The sequence below is a fragment of the Ursus arctos genome, unplaced genomic scaffold, assembly GCF_023065955.2.
Source record: "Ursus arctos isolate Adak ecotype North America unplaced genomic scaffold, UrsArc2.0 scaffold_17, whole genome shotgun sequence".
NCBI lineage: Eukaryota > Metazoa > Chordata > Mammalia > Carnivora > Ursidae > Ursus > Ursus arctos.
The window spans coordinates 26,583,232-26,600,126 of record NW_026622841.1 but is presented as its reverse complement, the minus strand read 5'-3'; the positions used below and the strand labels follow the sequence as shown (position 1 = coordinate 26,600,126).

Sequence of the window (16,895 nt, the reverse complement as noted above, 5' to 3'; positions counted from 1 at the left end):
ACTATAGATTTGGGGTTTCCTACAACTCTCCCCTAAGTTCGATAATTCACTAAATGTCTCACAGAACTCAGGAGAGTATGTTACCTAGGATTATTGGCTTACTTCAAAGGATGCAACTCAGGAACAGCCAAATGGCAAAGAAACATGGTGGAAGGGGGTTGGAGGTTGGCGCAGAGCTTCCACACCCTCCCCGAGAGCGCCACCCACCCAGCCTCTCAATGTGCTCACCAGCATGTGGTCTCCGTGAACCCTATCGTTCAGGGGGTTTTATTGATGTTTCATACAGATTAGTCATGACTAATTAAATCAGTGGCCGTTGGTGACTGGACTCAAGCTCCAGCCCTTCTCCCCAGCCCAGAGTGGGGGTGGGGCTGACCGGTCCAGCGTGCTCCTCCCAGGAGGACTTCTCCAGCAAACAGCCCCCATCCTGAAGCTACCTGTGGGCCCACCCAGAGAACCCTCATTAGTATAAGCTCAGGTGTGGTTGAAAGGGCTTTCCTAAGAATGACAAAAGGCACTCTTATCACTTGAAATTCCAAGCCTTTTAGGAGCCCTGTGCCAGGAACTGAGGACAAAGACCACAGTTTTAATTATGCCCCAGATTCCCTGATGTTGTTCTTACTTAAATATCACAGTTTTCAGAGCTGGAAAGGGGAAAGTGGGGGACTGGGGACCTTCTCCATAAGGCTGGTGTTTCTGTGGCTCTGAAGCCCTTGAATCTTTTCTTTCCAATTCCAGTGTGTCTTCGGAACTATCCTATCCACCCCCAACAAGGAAGGTTCCCTGGGGCTGCAAGCCCTTCCCTTCTTTCCTAAGGCTTTCCATCCTTCGCCTTCAACAGCAACCAGATTGAGCCTTCCCCCTCCCAGAGCTCTCCCTACCCCCTGGTGTGGTCCATGCGGGGTCAATTCCTTGCCGGGCTATTTGCGGGCTGGGAGGATCTACTGTCTGAGGTCTTGATCAGAACACTCAGCAGAGGGGGAGACGTCACACCCTGCTTCGCTATTAGCGCTGAAGGAACACAGCCCAGACTCCCTTCGCTCACCTGCAGCCCCCCACCTCCCTTCCGGCCATCCATCTCCTCATTCCTCTGCTGTCCAGCCACAGGCAGCTTGGCCCCAGGGTTGTCGTCCTCTGAACATCCCAGGGGCTTTTCCACCTATTGCCCCCTTTTCCCCAAGGTCAGCTTCTCTGCATATTTTTCCATCAGTCGCAAACATTTATTGGATCGCCCTGTCTGCCGTGCTCTGTGCTGGACACCAAGGGAGCTCAGAGGAAGGAGGCATGAGCTCTGCCCTCAGGGCGTTGCCTGTCTCCCTCCTTTGTAACAACAGTCAGGCAGGCTCCAGGCCTTCCCCGAGGCAGCCCTCACTGCGCTCAACTGCAGGCCTACCTCCTCCCAGCCTCTCACCCACTTGGCATCTGGCACCACTTCCTTGTCCTGACATCCCGTCGGGTTTCTGTGTCTCCCCAGCTAGATGCACAGACGGACTTCCTCCATTCACACCCGCGTTCTCGTGTCAGCCACAGAACAGTGCCCCGCTGCGCTCTCCAGTGAGTCAGGCGGGTGAGGAGGGTACGCAGGAGAGCAGATCTTACGAAGGGAACAAACAACCGGAGGTGGGCAGTGGGATGCTAGTCGGACGGCATGTCCGAGGAACCCCTCGCTCCTCCCACCCTGGAGGTCACACAAGGTCGAGTCCTGCGTCATACAGAGCTGTTCCTTACATTGAAAAATGAGAGGACAACACACCCTTGCTGAAAATTTGAAACTGTCCGTTGCATTTATTTCCATGTTTTAATACAAGTCATGACTTGCCATATAGCGGGGATGGCATGGGGGCCACCTGATTGGAAAGAGGGACAGGGAGCCGAAGACAGAGAAACCTCACTCAGCCACCCCAGAGCACAGGGATGCTAAGGGAGGTGTCCCCTCTGAGCCACCCTCAGCCACGACTGGCTCCACTTTCATGGCCTCTTCTGCCCTGTTCCATTCTGGTTCCAGATGAACTTGGGAGTTGAGCTGGCTGCATCACTGTACTTAACCAGCGTGAGTCTGGGTGCCTGAGGGAGGTGCTTGCCTGGAGGGTTGCCATCAGAACAAGGCCCTGTATATGGAATGTTCTCTCTGAGCCAAGGATTGTGCTGACAGCTTTACATATACGTCACTTCACTCTGAGCCTTTACAAGAGCCTGCCAGGTAGTGTCAGCAGTTACCTGTGTTGAACAGGTGAGGACCCTTATGTTTGGCAGGGTTACCGAACTGCCCAGGGGGTCACTGCTAGAGGGAGGCAGAACTGTTCCAAATTCAGATCCGTCAGATTCCAGAGCCCCTAGTGCTGATGACCATGTGACCCTCTGCTGCTAGGAATCCTTAGACTGTTCTGGATGACCTTCCACATGGAGGACATAATTTAATTCTGTGGACTAATGCTCTGAGGCAAAGCGGGTAGTGTTAACTCTGGAAGCGGTGACTTGTCTGGGGTTCTGTGGCCAGTGCAGTGCAGAGGCTCAACACGTCCCCTCATAGCACGTACTGGGAGATCGTAGTGAATGCTGGTCATGCTGGGGTGGGAGGGTAGAGGGGTGGGTGGTTACGCTGAGGTAGGGGTAGCCTGGTTCTTAGCAATCTGAGAAGAAAGAGAGGGACAGTCCTGAGCCCACAGATAAGAGTTCTGTCTCTCCGATCTCCCATTTTCCTCACCTAAAGAGTGGTCCTAATAGTAACATCCACCTTACAGGAGGAAATGGCAGAAGTAACCTGCTTGGTCAGGAGAGAAGGGGCTATAGTCAAAGCAAAGGCCAGCCACACTCTGATGCTACTTACTGCTCAGGCCACGGTTTCTATCAGGCACCTGCTGCAGGCCCAGCCCCAGCGCTGGTAGTACACCAGGTGTAAGCAAGGATGCCAGAGAGTGATTCAGACAGGTCTGGCTTTGGCCTCCAAGACTTAGGACCGAAGTTGAGAGGAGAACCACTGCTACGATTCAGTAGTAACACTGCAGGTAGGTTAAGGGATGGACGTGTTTGTAGGACGGTGTCTGTGAACAAAGGGATCGTGATCAATTTCTGGTAGAGACAATGGGATGGAGGGGGTTGCTAGTGATGTAGATGGGGGGAAGGGGGTTGGGCTGGTTTTATGGAGATGGGATTTCAGGAGCTTGGAGAGCTGAGCATGTGACCAACGTGAGATTCTGGGAGACAGTTCAGTATCTCTACAGCATTGATGAGATAAGATCGCCAAGGAGTTGTTTTAAAACCAAAGGTATTAGTCCACATTTATTCTTTCACTTCAAGACTGACAGGTGTGAGTTTTGTAGTGAAATTTTCTCTTTTTCTTCTGAAAGAGCTTGGGCTCTTATCACTGCCCCACAACTTCTCAAATTCCTTGAGGACTAAGGTAGCAGGGAAATAAATGAACAAAGGGATGAACAAGTGAGTTCAATACACACAGAATGTTCCTCCGGCACCCGGTATGTTCTCAGTGAGTCTCAGAGTGGTAGGTGGTGGTAGAGGTTGGGAGAGCAAGCCCTAGAGTTGGACTGTTTGTGTTGGAGTCCTGCCATTTACTGATGTGTGACCTTGGGTGGGTCACTTTAACCATTCTGGGCCTCAGTTTCCATTTTTCTCACCTGGGGCTGGTAATGGTACCGAGCTTATATGGTTGTTATGCGGATTAAATGAATGAATCCATTTAAACACATGCTACAATGCCTGGCACATAGTGGGCATTCAAAAAAAGTTAGCTATTAATATAAAATTATTTTATCAATTTATTCGTTTAATCATGGATGGAAAATTCCCATGCTTGTGGGCAGTCAGCATAAGTGAGTGAACTGGGGGAGCTGAAGCGTGTGATCTAAAGGGGAGACTGATGTTAAGGGGAACTTGGGGCCAGCGGATTTCCATAATCTCCTCCTGGGTAGTGTCACTCCAGGTGCCAGCATGGCTCCTCTCCTGAAAAAGTAAAGACCTTTTACATTTTCTTCTCAAGCTTTTATTTATTCCTTTACTTCTCGAAACCCTGACTTTGGGAGGGCCGGCCCTTGGCTAGATCTAGAGCTGCGTTTTGTTCTCCGTATGTCCTGAGCCTTGTATCAGCCAGATGGCCGGCGCCCACTTCCCCTTTCCTCCAGGTCCCGCGTACAGCATGTTTCTTTCAATCACAGACCTGAAGGAAGGGCCTCGAAAACTCAGAGTACCCCGGGGCGTCACCCTTCCCACGGTGAAGTGCAAATGAGAGGAGTGACTCTGCAGAGGTGGAATTTGGGGCGTCTGCAACGCTAGCAGGGGCGGAGCGGGCTCTCCCCGGCTGACCCTGTGTCACCAGCAGGTGGCGGTCTATCTTCCAGGCCTGCAAGGTTCCCAACCAGAAACTTGAACGGGATGTTGATGCCACTGCGAAAGAGGATCACAGCCCAGTCTCCTCGAGCCGAGCTGTCGGCATCCGTGAAAAAGTGGGGAGAGAAGAGAACGGAGTCCCTGCTGGAGTCACTCAAGGATTCAGACACTACGAGCTTCATTCGGGAAGGCTTCAGAAGGGGTGAGTACTGAGAAGCGCACGGAAAAGGGAGTGTTGTCCTTCTCTTAGGGCATTATCCTTGGCTTGCATTGACTGATTTCCGACCCTCTGGGAAGGACATTTCTGGAAGGGAGCTGCCTGATCAGATGGATGGAGCGCGGGAAAGAAGCCCGGGAAGCTGGTGCCTGCGCCCCCGGCGCTCTGCAGCGGGAGGAGCGCCTATTCCCTTCCGCCAGATGGCGCTCTCTGGCTTTCCCTCGGCTTCCCGCTCCAGTCCCTGGAGGGTGCCGCCGCAGCGGCCGCTCTAGCCGACCCGTGCGGGCTCTGTGGTTCCGGGCGGAAGTGAGGCGCCGAGCGGAACGGCCTCTGGTGACATTTTCTCCGGGCGGCGCGGACGAGTGAAGGGACTTGGTGGTGGAGGCTGTGGAGGTGGCGAGATTCGCTTTAGCCGCGGCGGGGCTTTGACCGCGACCCTCTGCTCGCCGCCGGGGCTTGTGCTGAGGAGGAGAAGGCGGCGGTGGCCGTCGCGTCCCGAGTCACCGCGGCCGGGGGAGTCCCAGCCGGGGGGTCGGTGCGTGCCCCGACGGGGCGCGCGGAGCGAGCGAGGAGGTGCAGAGCTGCCGCGGAGCGCAGGTGAGCCGGGAAGGTGCGCAGGGCTGGGGCCCGGCTGTCGGTCAAGCGGTGGGACCAGGCTGCGTCCCGGGGAGGGGTCGGGTTTGGGTCGGAGGGGCGCGGGCCGCGGGTGTGGGCTCTGCGGCGCCCGGGCGCCGGGGTCGTGACGGGCCCGGCCGGCGGGCGCAGAGTGTTCTCGCCCGGACTTGGCGGGAGGCACGGCCCGGGTGGGGGCTCCCGACAGGAGCGGAATCCCTGGACGCCTTGTTCGTCCGCCCGCCGTTGACCCTCAGGTCCTCCCGGCGCGGCCGAGCTGGCGGGCGGAGCTCCCTCTCCCCTTCCCCGGGCCGCACGGGTCTCTCTCCTCGGGGGCTGAGGAGGCTGGAGGTGCCGCCGCCCGCGGGCCGTGCAGGGGAGCGGTTTTTCGGCCCCGGAGTTATCTTCACGCAACTTTCCGGCGCCCCGGCCCGTGGGAGAAGCGGCGGCGGTAGCCCTGCCAACTCTGCCAGCTCCGCGAGCTGGGATCTGGCGCCGACACCTGCCCCTGCTCCCGGGAGCACGGGCGGGCGCCCTAGCGCCGCGGTTGCTGTGGCCTAGGAAGAGGGAGAAAAGGCTTCCTTTGGCTGGCGCCGCCTGCCTCTTGGCGCTTCTACTACCTTCGGTCGGCAGACGCCGCCAGTTGATGGGGAGGGATGTGTCAGTCTCCAAAATTGCCTCTTCTGGAGAGTTTGTCAACTTTATGTCGAAAATCGGCGCAGATGTAAACTGACGGGCCCCAATTAAAGATCATTGTCTTCTTTGACTCTTCTTGGGGAGTTTTCACTTCTCCCCAAGTAGCACTTCGTGCTTCGTAATTTCTTTCTTTTGGCACCGACCTCAGTTTATTGTTGGGGCCGCAGCCCCCACGAGAAACCGCAGGTCATCCGTTCTTTTAAGTCCTCCTCTCCGCTGTCGCAGAATAGAGGCTCGCAGGTTGAAGGAATGAACCTCTCTCTACTTGTTCTTCCAGATCGAACCGCCTGAGCAGTTTATGCTTAGATCTGCTTTTCATTTCTTGACTGAGCTTTTGCTTTCTGAATCCATCCACCCAGTAGGATGAAAATCCCACTGATGATGCTTTGTCAAGGTTGGACCTCTTAATTACAATACATCTGGCAGTTTTGCTTAGGCTATTATTGTGTAGTGTCGTTGGGCACATGCTAACAGTTTGAATCACTCCCTTTCTTCTCTTGGGATATTTTAAGGATGGAGGCTATTAACTTTCTAATGTAGTTTTGCTGATCCAGACAATCTGGATTCCTCCAGTAAGAGCATTGCCTTTTGGTTTAACAAGCATTTTTAGAGGCCTACAATTGATAGTTATTACCTGATGTCCTGAGGAGTCACAATGCTAACCGTTTGTTAGTGGGAAGTGTAATATTTTGGCTGTCTAATCTGGCCGATACAATGCTTAGTTTAGTGCTTTGTGCACAGTAGGTGCTCAGTAAATATAAAATTGAGTTAAATTTTAATTCAGGAAACAAAGATGGAGTTTACTGCAATGACCTATGCTGCTTTAAAAAGAATCTTAGTGAAATTTCATGAGTTCCATTGAGAAATAAAAATATTTTTAGCCATTTTTAAATTAGAGTGCTTTTTAGTGTCACTGTACTCTTAAAACCTCAAACCATATTAAGTTTTCATAATGTTAACATTTTGTAGGTATAAACTTCAATACAAGTGTATTACAACATGAAAGGCAGAGAGAAACTTCAAGGTAATTATACCTAAAGCATCAGCTAAATGATTTCTTAGTGACAACATTTTTTCTGACTCCTTTTTGTGAAAAAGGAGTGGAGTTGGAAGCTTTCCCCAGTGCTAGCTTCATATTACCTTCACAGTGTAGTTGTTACATTACTAATTTAGTTTATATTACTCTTAAATGCATTTATGAAAGTATCCTAATGCTCTTTGTCTTACACTCTTCATGATTAATCCAGGATCTGTATATTAAAGATAAATTCAGCTTAAATTTTAGTGCAGTTTTGTTGGAACTGAGTGCTGAGTGTATGTTATTTTATAAGTGACATTGGTACTTTAAGTCTCCTTACTATTTGACTAGTAACTTCTAGCTTGTGTAACTTGTAAACTCATTTTTCAAGGAGTTGTTTTGCTGGGATCTTCAATCCTATGGTTTTGTTCTGACATCTGCATGAGTAAACTTGATGTATGTGCAATTAGAATGGTTTTGTTCTTTCTTTTTAAAGTTTGGAATTGGTATATACTAGAGACCCAAACTGTATGTTTGTAATTTTGGCTAATCATCTTAGACTTTCCCAATTTTCCTGTATGTAACTAGGGATGTGAAAACAAATGTATATTCATGTTTATATGCTTACAATCGACAGTACTTGAGAAACCCTGTAAAAGATTAAATGTTCTACTTTTAAAATTTTTATTTTTTAAGTAAATGTTACACCCAACGTGGGGCTCAAACTCATGATCCCGAGATTGAGTCACATGCCCTTTGGATTGAGCCAGCCAGGTGCCCCTCAAAATGTGCTGTTAATGTGTTTTCTTTTGAACTATACTGATTATGGTATTCTCTATTAATTTAGGAAAGAACCTGGGGCTAAATAAATTTTCTTGGATAGCTGTAGTAAAAATGACATAGACATATTAATAATTGGGGAAGAGCTATTGAAAACTGAGAAAACAGAGGACAACACATTCAGGTGGAACCTCTTTATTCTCACAACACTAATTTAGTGATTGCTTACTGTGTGCCACCAGTGCTCTAGTTGCTAGAGATAATACTGGTGAATAGGACTGACAAGGTCCTGATGCTAAAAGAACTTAAACATTTAAACCTGAGTTTGAGATGAGTTTTTTAGGTAGGCATTCTAGGCTAGGCAACAGCTTTCCCCAAGTAATGAGTATTAATCCTGACTGGTTAAGTGTGGCCATTGCCTTGAGTTTACAGAGGGATAGATGTGAAGGTACCTTAGTCTGCTAAAGTGTTATTTTCTTCTTTTAGGGGAAAAAAGCTCAGGTGGAATATGAAGATGTGATAGGCATTCCTTTTGAAAGATTTTCTTCATCCTTATGTTCAATGAGTAGAAATGTTACTGGTTTAATTTTATTATTATTATTATTATTAATATTACTATTTTAGAGGGAGCAAGCGAGTGAGCAAGCGAGCGAAGGGCAGAGGGAGAAGGGGAGAGAGAGAATCTTAAGCAGCCTCCATACTCAGTGTGGAGCCTAACGCTGGGCTTAATCCTAGGACCCTGAGATCATGACCTGAGCCTAAATCAAGAGTCAGACACTCAATCGAACGAGTCACCCATGCGCCCCACCGCTTTTCATTTTTTATTTTGGGTTGATTCTTATTTGTCAGACTAATTTGATAGTTATTTTTCTTTAGTTTTTTAATTCCAGTCTTAAATTTAAATTTGATTGTTGTGAAACTTTTCTAAATCCTTTTAGGGTTTATCTTTAATTGCACCTACATTCCTTAACTCTTTCAGGGCTCATAATAGATAAGGGAAATAAACAGTGTTTTCTGCTTCTGTGTGGGCAGCTTCTCAGCACAAGTGGGATTGATGTTCAGTTTTCACACTCAGCCTACAGGTCCTTGTGGTAAAAGGAAGGAGCAGGGTGAAACTAAGAAGTATTTTATATTCCTTTGATACATCTGGGCTAAGGGAGGAAATGTGTGTTAAATATATTATACATATTTTTCGTAACATATTAGTAGCAGATGATAATAGTGAATGTGATTTAAAAATAACATAAAGTAACCACTATGACTCAGATTTGATGATTGTCCTGTTTAGGATTTGTGGCTTTATAGTGTTCATTTTGAGTTTTGTTTCTGTTCTTTTTCATGTCTTTATTCAAAACAAGAACCTCCGATTCTGTCACTTAGTAGCTGAAAGAAAGATGTTATAAACCCCAAAGTTATTAATTTGACTTGATTCAATTTTAAAACTACTTGGATAGGTATTTCATCTTTAGATTAATTAAAAGTAGAAACCTACCCCGGAACTGACTTATTTGTATGTGGGAGTGTTTATACCTGGTTAAATCAGAAGCCCATTTACTGAGTACTTAGGTGCCAGGTGGGGACAGGTAGAAAGATGAAAGAAACAATTTCTTTGTAAGGTACCCAAATCTAGTGAACCAGATGACCTCTAAGTTTCTTTCCTGCCCTAAAATGTGAAGAAAAGTAGGGTCTAGCATAAAAAGCACTGTATAGCAAAGTATAGTATGGAGTTAGTCTTTATAAAATCATTTTAAATAAGGTATTGGAGAATGACAACCCCCCCCCATATGACATTTTTCTTAAATAGGTCTCTAAGTGTGAAAGAAAATGATTGGAGACTTGAGTGTTCTTGTTTGTACTGAGTTCATTTATAAAATACTTTTTCCTCTGCCTGGAATTCAAGTCCATGTATTAGTAAATTAGTTTTGATTGTTCAAAGAGCAACAAAATTAAATCTTTTAAAACTCAGAGCACTCATTCCTAAGAATGTGGATAAACTAGGCTTGCGCTTAGGTAATCTAGAATTTTAAGTTTTCATTACCATGGTAAACATTAGGGAAACAAGGTACTGACCAGAGTGTCCAGAAGTTATTTTATACTGAGTTGCCTGGTTTAAAAAAAAAATAACTTTTATGGTGTTCTGAGTCAGCATTTTGCTAGGTGCCTTATAATTAGAGAAAGGTATTGTTGGGGATAGGGAAGTTGGGTGTGGACTAAAACTCTGGGAAAACAGGACTGTTTTCCTTTCTGTATTAAGAACAAAAACCTCATGTGGTTAAGATTTTAAGTGGTATCCTGTCTGCCCTAGTTTTAATCTAGCATGGAAGCATAGTTTATTCTTACATCAGTGCTTTACCATCAAGGGTTTCCCATTATTTAACTCTACTACAGTCCATCAAATAGTTGCTATGGTAGGTTTTGGCACCATTTATCTTGGGGACCTCAGGTCCTAGCATGTGGTGACCCATCTTTATCCCGTCTTTATGTGTACCGTATCCTGAGGGAGATAGAAATGGCCAGAGCAGCGATCTTGGAGGAAATCTAGAACCACTGTTTTAGAGTATTTTTGATTTACACTGATGGTGCTTTTGAGTACTTAGAGGGTCTCATATTAGCCATGGTGCATTCTTTGCATTTGGTAACTTCCTTGGCTCTTGATGCTGGTTTATTCACAGCCTGGGGCTGGGCCAGATACATGTCAGTAGTAGTAGTATCTGCAACATGAAGTGATTTGAGCAGCCATTATCACTCTTGGCCTATTTATAGAACTTGTATCAGTGGAGAAAAGGTTGGCTGGCAAGCAAGCAAAGCTGCTCTCTTCCCGTGGTTTCAGTCTCACAATTTGGGTGGGCCAAATCCATTCAGCTGCATTAATTTTTAGTGTTCCTTTTCTGTACTCCAGTCTTTTAGCACTGCAGTTTCTTAGTCAACTTCACTCATAAAGGAAAAAACCTAAATAACTATTATCACACTGAAAATAATTAGCAGTAATTCCTTACTATCCTGTGATATTTAGTGTTCAGATTGCTCCATTGTCTCATAAATGTATTTTTATACTTATTCAGACTGAGTCAAATAAGGTCTGTGTATTGTTTGGTAATCTAAAGGTTCCCCCTACATTTTTTCCCCTGGCAAATTATTTGTTGAAGAAACAGTTTTCCCCATTCGAATTTGTCTGTTAACATTCCTATGATGGTTTTAAACATGTTCCTCTGTCCGATTGGTCTCTTGTTATTTGGTATTAGGTTTAGAGGCTTGATCAGATTCAGTTTCTGTAATACATGTTGTTGTTGTTTTTTAAGATTTTATTTATTTGACAGAGCACACACACACAAGCAGGGGGAGCGGGAGAGGGAGAAGCAGGCTCCTCACTGAGCAGGGAGCCTGATGTGGGGCTTGGTCGCAGGACCCTGGGATCGTGACCCAAGCTGAAGGCAGACACTTAACTGACTGAGCCACTCAGGTGCCTCTGTAATGTATATTGTTTCTCCTTTTTCTTGTTTTTCTTGTTTCTTGTTTGTTTCTTCTTTTTCTTTGAAGGGGCAAAATATACCTTATAGATGATGTTGAGTAGGTGCATCAGGAGGCACATGATGTTTGGTTCTCTGTGGTGTTAGCAGCTGTTGATACTCATTGCTGAGCTGTATTAATTACTCCTAATTCCTCGCTCTAAATGCCTTTCATCATTCTCAGTTCTGAGGCTTTTATACTGTACCTTGTTTATAGCCTCTTCAGCCTCTTCCTTTTGAGAGCTAAGGGAAGGGATGAGTTGCTCTGGAGAAGAGGGCTATTTCTGCAACATTGTAATATTGTAGGGGTTTTTATTTCAGTCCTGATCTTTGGTTCCTGCAGTGTTCATATTATCCATGCTACCTACAACTTCTCAGTGGAAAACTAACCCCAAATCCAACAAATATTCAAAAGATGTCCTTTGGGAGCAAAATTTGTTTTGAGATGTTGGTGCTCACTAAGAGTGCTGTTGTTATTAAAGTACGTTAGTGGGCGCCTGAGTGGCTCAGTTGGTTAAGCTACTGCTGTTGCCTCAGGTCATGATTCCAGGGTCCTGGGATTGAGTCCTTCATCGGGCTCCCTGCACAGCGGGGGGTCTGCTTCTCCCTTTGCCCCTCTCCACTCATGCTCGCATACGCTCTCTCTCTCAAAAATAAAATCTTTTAAAAATTTAAAAAAATTAAGTGTGTGTATATAAAAATTAGAAAAGTTAATTTTTCTGGGGGCGCCTGGGTAGCGCAGTCACTAAGCGTCTGCCTTCGGCTCAGGGTGTGATCCCGGCGTTATGGGATCGAGCCCCACATCAGGCTCCTCCGCTATGAGCCTGCTTCTTCCTCTCCCACTCCCCTGCTGTGTTCCCTCTCTCGCTGGCTGTCTCTGTCAAACAAATAAAATCTTTAAAAAAAAATTTAAAAAGAAAAAAAAGAAAAGTTAATTTTTCTATTTTAAAAGATTTGGCAACATCACTGTTAGAGACATAATGGACTCTTCCTAGCACTGAACATCTGGGGAGAGGGGGCTTTGTTTTAATTTTTAGTAAGATAATGCTGCTTTTACCTTATTTGTGTTATGTTGCCTAAGAAATTTGTTTCGTAGTGTCTGCTTTTTGCATCTTTATGCATAAATTCACAAACATTTATATACAGTATTCTAACTAAGGAAACAGATTTACCAGGCTATTAGTGGTGTCTGTTTTTGTCTTATGTTTTTATGTGGAAAGATAAAAGGAGAGTTACACTGTCAGAAATCATGTTGACTCTATGTAATGGAATACATTTTTATATGCAAGTTGATAGTGCTATTAAGCAAACAAGGGGTTTCATTAGTGGTCTTGGTGATTTTTAAAAATGATTCTGTTCATCAGTTTAACAAACATTTATTAAATATTATGTATTAGGGGAAAAACATTATTTATTAGGAACTGAATGAACCGAAGATGAGGAACATAATCCCTGTTTTCAAAGGAGATTGCAGTATAATGGGGCTATAGGGGGGTGAGTAAAAACATTTGCACAACTAACTGGTTTCTTTTTATTGCTTTCTTCATAATGTGCTGTTTCCCTCCTCCCCCATGTTTAAGATTAACTCTTAATTTCTCGGGCTTAAATTTTCTCAGTCTTTGCTATGTGTGTGTGTGTTTGCTTTAAAAACCACTCTCCTAGCAGTGTATGCGTTGTGTGCCACAGTCAGAAAAATCAGGTAATAATTAAGAGGTGCTAATTTTTTTGGATATTGTGATTCTCTCCCACCGTTAGATAGTCATATTATCTGTTCTGATATCCAACTTGTCTGACACTGTAGAGTCACTTTATAATCTTTTGACAGTTGCCCACACCAGCAGGAAGTAGGCATAGAAAACTGTTTGAAAGCCCTGCTTCATTCTAGTTTTATCTTCTTGGGTTGCAATTTGTCTCTTGGTCTCTGTCTTCTGTTATGTTTATATTTTAAAAAGTAAAACAATGGGAAGCTTCAAAACACCTTAACGTAGGCCTTTTTTTTTTTTTTTTTAAGCTTTTAGGTGTAGGGTGGGCAAAGTTTGGCAAAGAGCTTAGAAAGTGGTTTTAAAGACCCATAATTGATTGTCATGGATTTTGTTTTTTTAAAACCTTGGTCTCAATTATTAGGAAAGTTACTACTACTTAAACAAAGTGAGTCAGTAGAATATGCAAGCTGTAATCTATTTTGTATCTTAACTGTCTTGGAGGCAGAAGTTTCTACTCTCCTAGAATTAAGCTACATTGTTGTTGGTGGTCTCTCTCTTTTTTTTTTTTTTTTTTTAAGTTTCATTCATATAAGAAGTGTTATTACAACAGTGTAAAAGTAGTCCAGTTGCTTTGAGTTTTAGTGCTAGGAGAGTGCATCATTTTTGGATCATAGATTTTAGTGATAAATGCATAGTTGAGGGGTACCTGGCTGGCTCAGTCAGTACAGCGTGTGACTTGATCTCAGGGTTATAAATTAGAACCCCACGTTGGGTATAGAGGTTACTTAAAAATTATTATTATTATTTTTTTAAATAGAAGAGCCTCTTTTTATTGATTTTTTTTTTTTTTAGGGGGGAAGGGGCAGAGGGAGAGAGAGAGAACCTTCTTACCCAGCATGGAGCCCCACATGGGTCTCAATCTCACAACCCTGAGATCATGACCTGAGCTGAAATCAGGAGTTGGATGCTTAACCAGCTGAGCTACCTGGTTGCCCCCAAAATAAAAAGTCCTTAAAAAAACCCCAAACAAACAAAAACCTGAACGAATACATATAACTGAATATTTAAACTGTAAGCCAGCTAACGATTTTTGGATTTCAAAGCTAAACCAGTGAAAAAAATAACTTTAAAAAATTTGCTAGACTGCTGTGAGGCTATTTGGACTGCACTTCCCTTGCTTAATAACTCCTTCCCTTCTTTATATGGCATAGTTTTTACTTTTTTTCTTTTTTAAAGATTTTATTTTATTAGAGAATGGGAGAGCAGACTCCCTGATGAGCAGAGACCCCTGCCCCCTTGCAGTATGGAAAAGTATACTGCTTTTTTCAAATATAAAGATACCAAAGAGATGGTGGTTGTGTGGTTTCTATAAAGTGGATAAAAACAATGGATATTTGTTTTTAGGGAAAGTTATCAAAGGAGTAACCTTGTTTACCTTCTTAAGTGTAAAATTTAGATATATCTTGATTTATACAAAAGATTTTTTGTTGTTATTATTGATTTATTTATTTTTTTAGTAAACTTTACAGTCAACATGGGACTTGAACCCATGACCCCAAGATCAAGAGTTGTACACTCGGGGTGTCTGGGTGGCTCAGTCAGTTAAGTATCTGCCTTTGGCTCAGGTCATGATCCCAGGGTTCTGGGGGGAGCCCCCCCACCTGCTTCTCCCTCTCTCTCTGCCAGGCCCTCCCCCTGATTGAGCGCATGCTCTCTGTCAAATAAATAAAATCTTAAAAAAAAAAATTGCACATTCTTCCAGTTGAACCAACCAGGTGCCCCACAAAAGACGTATTCTGGTGTAATTGTGAAAATTGTGGGTAGAACCAAACCGTGAAGTGGCTTAGTATTTATTTAAACATTAATAGCTTATATTAATTGAGCCATAGATTTAAGTAAGGAAAAAATGGCATGTCATTTGCATTTCCTATAGCTGCTATTAAAAAAAATTGTTAGTTAAGCCTTTATCATTATTGTATATATCTGAAAGGCATGTGTTAAGCTAATATGATGCATTTGTAGATAAAGTTAGTGCTGAAGTAAAGGGTAACCGCACTTGTTGCAGAGTTTGTCCTTAAAAAAAATTTTTTTTTTTTTTAAAGATTTTATTTATTTATTTGACAGAGATAGAGACAGCCAGCGAGAGAGGGAACACAAGCAGGGGGAGTGGGAGAGGAAGAAGCAGGCTCCCAGCAGAGGAGCCCGATGTGGGGCTCGATCCCATAACGCCGGGATCACGCCCTGAGCCGAAGGCAGACGCTTTAACAACTGAGCCACCCAGGCGCCCCTGTCCTTAAAATTTTTAAATGATTGGGAAATTATTTAAAAATAAGGGATCTTAAAATGTCAGTGTTTGAAAAAGCAAAATGTCCTCAGGATTCTATTTTAATGAAACTTATTTTTATTATTTATTTATTTTTAAAGAATTTATTTATTTATTTGACGGAGAGAGAGACAGCCAGTGAGAGAGGGAACAGAAGCAGGGGGAGTGGGAGAGGAAGAAGCAGGCTCCCGGCGGAGCAGGGAGCCCCTTGTGGGGCTTGATCCCAGGGACCTGGGATCACGCCCTGAGCCGAAGGCAGACGCTTAATGACTGAGCCACCCAGGCGCCCCTGAAACTTATTTTTAAAAAACGGTATCCACAGGCCGTAGCAAAATCTTTTGCTTAATAAATACTGAATATAAATATGTTGTTAAACAAATATTAGTGTCTGGAAGGTTTTGGGTATTTTTATAGATGCTGCAGATACAGTAATTAATGGGACAAATCCCCTGCCCTCTTGTATCATATTCTATGAAGCAGACAGACAATAAACTATAAACACAAATGAACAAGGTAATTTTAGACTCCTTTTTAAAAATAGAGAATAATGGGGTATGGGTGAGAGAGGAGGGGTTTTAATATATTTATATACTTAGTATATATATTAGTATATTTATAAAAGTCTTTTAAAGGTGAATTTGAATTGAGATCTGAAATACAAGAGCGAGCCAACTTTCAAAAGAGTGATGGGGAGTGCTTTCCTGGTAGTGGGAACAGCAAGTGCGAAATCCCCTGAATCAGAAAAGATCTTAGCATGTTGAAGAATTTGGAGCCTACTGAAGCAAAATGATGCTGAAGTGAGACTTGAGCAACACATGCCTTGTAGGCATTAAAAAAATGTAAGGAGGGGCGCCTGGGTGGCTCATTCGTTAAGCGTCTGCCTTCGGGCTTGGGGTGTTGAGCCCCGCATCAGGCTCCCTGCTCTGCTGGGAGCCTGCTTCTTCCTCTTCCACTCCCCCTGCTTCTGTTCCCTCTCTCGCTAGCTGTCTCTCTCTCTCTCTGTCAAATAAATAAATAAAATCTTAAAAAAAGTAAGGAGACGTATATAGAGAAACTGTAGGTCTAGGCAAGGAGAAGTCTTGTTTACCTTCTTCAGTGTACAGGTAGATGTACCTTGATTCACACAGAAGAGATATTCTTGTATATTTATGGGCAAAACCCCAATTTTAAATATCAAGCCTCAAATATATTAGGAAAGCTTATTTTAAAGGAGTCTGTATGAGAGCCTTATCTTTAAAATGTAAAACCTAAATGATCTTTTGTAAAGATCCAGATGTTCAGAACTTTCATTTGGTTAAAGGAGGCTACTTGTGTAGCACAGTCTAGTCTTAGGTTAAGAAGCAGGTTGGAATTCAGAAACCGTTCTAAATATATCTATCTAAATCTATCTAAATATATCTTGGCCATTGACCTACATATTCTTTTCTTAGAAATGAGGATTATATATTTCAGGTTAACTATGAGCAATAATTAATAAAAATAATTAAAATGTTCTGGAAACCTAAATGGAATTGTTTAGGTAGTTTACAGTGTGGATGGACCACTTATTGTGTGTATCTTTTTAAATTATAACTTTATAAAAAGCCTACAAGTAGGCAATAAAACAGTCACCAGTTTGTTTTTAAAAATAGTGACCGAAGCATTCTTTTAGTAGGCTTTTCATTTGTAATCACCTGTCTTTTTTGCTTTTCAAAATATT

The 16,895-nt window shown here is 43.8% G+C and overlaps 2 protein-coding genes across 7 annotated transcripts in view; both read left to right on the top strand.

The window, feature by feature from the left end:
- Positions 1-4,438, top strand: part of HAUS1 (HAUS augmin like complex subunit 1) — a 43,990-nt gene extending 39,552 nt beyond the window's left edge. The window contains exon 10 of the mRNA XM_057313112.1: positions 4,353-4,438. The gene's annotated coding sequence lies outside the window, so the exon portion shown is untranslated. The remainder of the gene's footprint in view (positions 1-4,352) is intronic.
- The window catches only part of ARK2N (arkadia (RNF111) N-terminal like PKA signaling regulator 2N), a 78,105-nt gene continuing 65,581 nt past the window's right edge, over positions 4,372-16,895 (top strand). For 2 of the 6 annotated variants that reach the window (XM_044382981.3, XM_044382982.3), the window contains exon 1: positions 4,859-5,155. The gene's annotated coding sequence lies outside the window, so the exon portion shown is untranslated. Of the gene's footprint in view, positions 4,544-4,858; positions 5,156-16,895 lie in introns of those variants that run through there. The other 4 variants (XM_048218533.2, XM_026496244.4, XM_026496243.4 and 1 more) reach the window with 4 other exon arrangements.